We start from the raw sequence: 5581 nt of genomic DNA, 5'->3' as shown, positions 1-5581 counted from the left end.
AGGTAAATCTCTAACTTATGGCAGTCGAGCATATTATCCGGATGGCGCTCCTACTCCAAATGGTATAAGGTCTAGTTAGGACTTCATACCGGGGAGACCCCCTACTATTGGTGGAATCCAACACCATCAACCTGACCTTGGTGGTGGAAATAGTGACACTGGGTTTTGCATCAATGATTTGTTTCCCATTGTCAGGTACTAGCTCAAAGTCAGAACATGCATCTAACCCTGAAGCTTTTAGCTCGACCACTAGTGACTACTTTTTGTGACACTCATTTGTATTGTGAGTGGGGCTCTTTTGGAACTCACATCACTTTCCCATGTCTTTCTTCATCTTCCCACTACTCTTATTTGCTTGTGGCTTCAATGGGTTGTCCTAGGTAATTCCACCTTAGCTTTGTCCTTTATTTTGCGGTTTGGAGGCACCTTTGCACTGCTTCTGATTCATAGATCCAAAGTCTCGCTTCTTTTGTTTGAATTTATGCTCAACCTTGAAAGCATATCGGTACGTTGCACCAAGTGAGGATAAATGGAGTTCCTAAACATCTCGATACATTGCACCAACCAAGGAGATGTCCAAGAACTCCATTTCTGCCTAGATGTATTTTTGTAGATAGCCACAGTACTTGAGTACTAGATGTCGCTCTAAGTCCTTGATACCCAGCTTCATGCGTAGGGCATGAAAATTATTTGTGAACTCCGACACTTCTTGGTTCCTTTCTTGTCGTAGTGTGGTCTATTTAATGTACTTATCTTCAAAGCTCCTGACAGGATAATATTGTTCCTTGACGACATCTTGGAAAGAATCCTAAGAGGGTGCGAATGAAAATAGTGAGGGTTTCTCCTCATCCCTTTGCTCACATTAAATTTCCTACTAGTCCTTGACATAGAGGGCGACCTTGAGGAGTGCAAAAGTAATATTTTCCTTACCCAAAAAATTATGGGCCAAAAATATCCTTTTAGCAGATTTATCCATTTATCTAGAGTATCTGCATATATTTGGCCTTCAAATATAGGAATGTCAAAGTTAAATTGTACCTTAAAGGGGGCGGTGCCTTCAAAGTGACTTCTAGATGAAGATGTTTTGCCCATTGGTATTCGCTGAAGGATATGGAAAAAATTATCCATCATCTCGTTCCTTTGACACTTGAGGGCTTCTTCAAGCAACAATTTGAAAGATCTCTTGCTCCCTCATCTTTATTTTCTTACCAATGGGTGGCCACCAATATCAACCTGGATCAAGTCAATGCATAAGTCAACATTCAAGAGACATAACTTCTTCATATAAACCCTGAGTAAGATGATATTTATGCTTTTGGAAAGTTCTCAATATTTAGAACAACATTGAAAGGATGAGAAATTTAATTGTAGAGTTTTAGTCCCAAAAACAACCATTTAATTCCTAAATGTGCTCAAAGTTTTTTATTACCCCAAATCATTAACATGAGACTTTTCCTTAAAATGGGTCCAATCCTCCAATTTCTCTACTAAAAAATACTAAAATAAATACCGTAATGATCCATTTGAAATCAATAGGTTTATGAGAATTTATTTTTAAATTTTAAATAAAAAGTCATTTTTTTTTTTACAAATTTGATTAATTTTCAAAAAAAAAAATAACACAAGCACAAATTTATTTGTAAAACATATAGGGAAATTGCATTAACAAATAAAATAATAATTTCAATGTAACAAAAGAGTAACTCAAACGTTAATAAAAAAAAGGAAAAGACAAAATTCGAAGAAGGAACATACAACAAACTAAATATAAGAAAAATCAATATTGTAGATTTATATGAATAGAATGTATTGTAGATTGAGTTGTAACTAGAAAAATCAAATATCCAGCCAATATTCAACGTGGTCGACTTACATGAATGTCACGATCTCTTTATCTAAAAGCATAATTATAAAATTTTTTAAGGGTAAAGGCCTTTTCATTAACATTTCCACCCTAACAAATGGGTTTGACTAACACTACAGGACCCGCCTACCTGTACCCATATCATTTAAATGTTAACTTTAATATTAGGCCAGTTCTGCATTCACGTATGCTGTTCGATATGTTTCAACCCGAACCTTAGGTGTTAACATACCGTGTACATGGCTCACCGACGTGTCAACATTATTAGCAGTGGTTAATGCTTGGAGTCATATTTGGCTCGTTCAACATGTTAGGTTACAGGTGGAGTTTGCATCAGTGCCCAACTCACCCCTTCCGTGGCCAGATGGCTCCACTCCACGTGAAGGCATGTGGCTTGCAGAGAGTTGGCCCACACGGAAACTCGCGCCAGGACCTCCCGCCTAAACCCACGGTGGAGATCTACACACCTTCATCGAACGGTTCTGATGTGTTTAGGGTTTGGCAATGGATATATATCTACCGGTTTCATCGGGCAGAGCTTATTTGCATCCCACCACTACAGTCAAGCTCTTCCACCCTTCGACGGATTACTCTGCAACAGCTCCGGTTTCTGGTTCTGGTATCGGTTCTCATACTACCCACCTGGTAACCCCTTGCCGTCAGCTCTGTAGTTGTGCTTTCACTGTGCTCAAACCCTCTGCATACTCTCACTGAGTCCGATTATTTACCATGCAGGTTATGCTTACCTCGGTTTGTCAGCGTGCATAAGGATTCGGGGTTAGCGAAGTTACACGTATGTTCTCCCACCTACTTATTCCTTTTCACAATTGGTTTATGGTGATTCTGTGTGTTGGCCGTAGCTGAGACTTGGTTCGTTTTTTTTTCCTGGTTAATGTCTCAGGTCGGGTTCCATGTTCCAAAGCCCTGAGAACTTAACAGACGGCCTCTACATGCCGGTCTGTTCTGTTGACCCTTAGGGTTATGGCTTGCACGCCCATACCTTTATTTCGGTGTATGGTATTAGCTAGGGTCTCAGGGTTTAATGTCATGGAATGTATACTTGAGGCTCTTCCGAGCTGTTACTGTTATGTAGCTTTGTTACTTTTGTAATAACAGATACCTGAACTGTATTACTTTGTAATAGCGGATTTATGAAGCTATGTTGCTTGTACTGGCAGTGTTTGGTGCGGTTTACTGATGTATCCTTCGTCTAGACTTATCATGGCTACAGTAATGTTTTGCACAGTTGTCTTAATGAATATTTGGTTTCAATTCACAGAACTATCCCTAATCACTAAGGTTTTGCCATTCTTGCATTGTCGGCTTATACGGAGTCTTATATTCAATGTTGCTGTTGGTTACTTATCTGTTGCTAAAGGAAATCGTAGCTTTAAGGGTTTACTGCAATATGCGTTTATGTTTCCGATATTGAAGTTTTCCTCATACCTTGAGTTCTCGTAAGTCTGTTCTATATATATATATTTATATGGTTAAGCGGTTCGAGGCTGGTTCTGCATCCGTTACATGGGTGCAGAGACTGCCTCTGCGCGCACAGAAATTTACAGTGACCCTAACCGCTGGTTTATCACATGATAACCCTCGGTTGTATTTCTTTTTGCTGCACTTAGCTTGACATTATATTCTGGCTTCCTGTACATCAGATTAGTTATTTATTTGTTTCTGCTCCAGAGTATTGTCAACCTGTCACTGAGTCTGACATTCCCGTTGGGTGGGCACACTGTTAATACCGTGCATTACTTCTTCTACAGCACTACTTCATGATAATGTTATCTCTATGCAGTTCTTTTACGACACTGTTCATAACAATGTTATTTTATATACAGTGTGAGTTTATATGATATTACTGACTCAATTAGCATTTGTTCATGCATGTCATCGTTGTATACAGCTAGTGATTACACCATCTTGTTTAATCTTACAGTGATAATTTAATAAATAATTCTGAACAGTTTTAATATACAGGCGTACATAATGTCTTAATAATTTACTATTTGACTCAGTTCTGAGCGTAAATATCTAAACTTCCTATAAGTATTAATACAGTTACAGTGGTGACCACACTTTATTCATTAACGATGTCTTAGGACTGTATGCATTATCTGATTACCATAACATAATAACTACAGGACATAATACAAGTTCAGTTCTGCGTCCTATCTGTTCCTTTCAATACATGCTCTTTAGTCAATAATGGATCAGAGAATGCGTACCTGGTTATTCCCGCTACAGAAGTCCTTACTTTCAGAAGTCACCTGTAGTATTTTTGCTCTTAACCTCCCAACCTTGAGATCCACTTCGTTGGATTCTCCCCCCGAGCCGTCTTGCAGGCCTGCAGCCCTCAACAAGACTCTTGCACCTCTGTGCTAGGTTATCTGGTCATTACCAGACTTAACCTTTTTTTCTTTCCAGGTTATCTGGTCATTACCAGACTTAACCTCTTTTCTTTCTCTGCTCTCTCGTGGAATTCCTCTCTCTGCTTGTTCCTCAACAACCCAGAGACTTTTCCTTCCCCGGACTTTTCCTTGGGTGAGAAGCAGTTGCATCAGTTTTATAACTGATTCACTAAAAATAGAAATCCTCCTTCAGGAGGCTGCCAGCATTTTCAAGAACATACACATGTAACATAATTCAATAATCAACTTTTCATTAATAATGTCATTCAAACAATGAGTAACCACTTCACAGTTTTTACCACAGTAATTATCCAGATTTACAAGTTACCAGGGTCATTACATCTTCCCCCCCTGAGATTGGACATCGTCCCGATGTCTTCTCTCATTAAATAAATGTGGGTAAGTTTTTCTAATGAGTTCCTCGTCTTCCCATGTAGCCTCCTCAGGCCCATAGTGCTGCCACAACACTCTAACTTGGGTGATAACCCGTTTCCGCAGCCGCACTTCTCTCCGGTCGAGAATGCTCTGTGGTTCGACCAGGACCTCGCCTTCCGGTTCGACTTGCAAACCACCAATACCTTTAATCAGTTTCTTACAAAATAAGGCTGCTTAATCAAACAACCGGATTAATTCTTACCCGCACATCTTGCCATCTAATGACATGTTTAGAATCATATACATATTTCTTTAGGACAGACACGTGGAACACATTATGAATCCTAATGTGACTTGGCATGGCAAGTTGGTAGGCCACTGGCCCCACTCTAGCCAAGATCTGGAAAGGTCCAAAGTATCGAGGAGCCAGCTTGGCGCACCCACTCCACTGCAGGGCGCTCCTTCTGGTTTGTATCCTCACAAACACATGGTCGCCAACTTTGTATTCCGTGAATCTTCTTTTCCTGTCCGCAAAGCTTTTCTGTCTATCTTGTGCAGCTTTTAAGTTTGCACGCACCTTTCTTACCATGTCTTTAAGCATTTCCGGACCCAAATTCAGCTTGTCTTCCGGTCCACCCCAACTTGAGGGTGTGCGACACTTTCGTCCATACAGGACCTCAAAGGGACTTAGCTGAGTCGAAGTGTGATATCCGTTATTATACGCAAATTCGACCAAATGTAAATATTCTTCCCATTGACCTGGTTTCAGCATTACATATGCTCTCAACATATCTTCCAGCACCTGATTCACTCGCTCGGTTTGACCATCGGTCTGCGGGTGATAAGCTGTGCTGAAGTTCAGCTGAGTACCCAACTCGGCAAACAATGTCCTCCAAAAGGTAGAGGTGAATTTCACGTCGCGATCTGA

General features: G+C 40.2%; 1 long non-coding RNA gene across 1 annotated transcript; it reads left to right on the top strand.

Annotated features, from left to right (window-relative positions):
* The first annotated feature begins 2389 nt into the window (after window positions 1-2389).
* Window positions 2390-3035, top strand: LOC149151253 (uncharacterized). Its single transcript, XR_016263799.1, has 2 exons — window positions 2390-2509; window positions 2600-3035. It is a non-coding gene; the product is annotated as an uncharacterized LOC149151253 (long non-coding RNA).
* Window positions 3036-5581: the final 2546 nt, after the last annotated feature.

The sequence above is a fragment of the Pinus tabuliformis genome, chromosome 9, assembly GCF_031772625.1.
Source record: "Pinus tabuliformis cultivar Carrire ecotype Pingquan chromosome 9, CPIR1, whole genome shotgun sequence".
Lineage (NCBI taxonomy): Eukaryota > Viridiplantae > Streptophyta > Pinopsida > Pinales > Pinaceae > Pinus > Pinus tabuliformis.
This window is presented reverse-complemented; position numbering and strand designations above follow the sequence as displayed.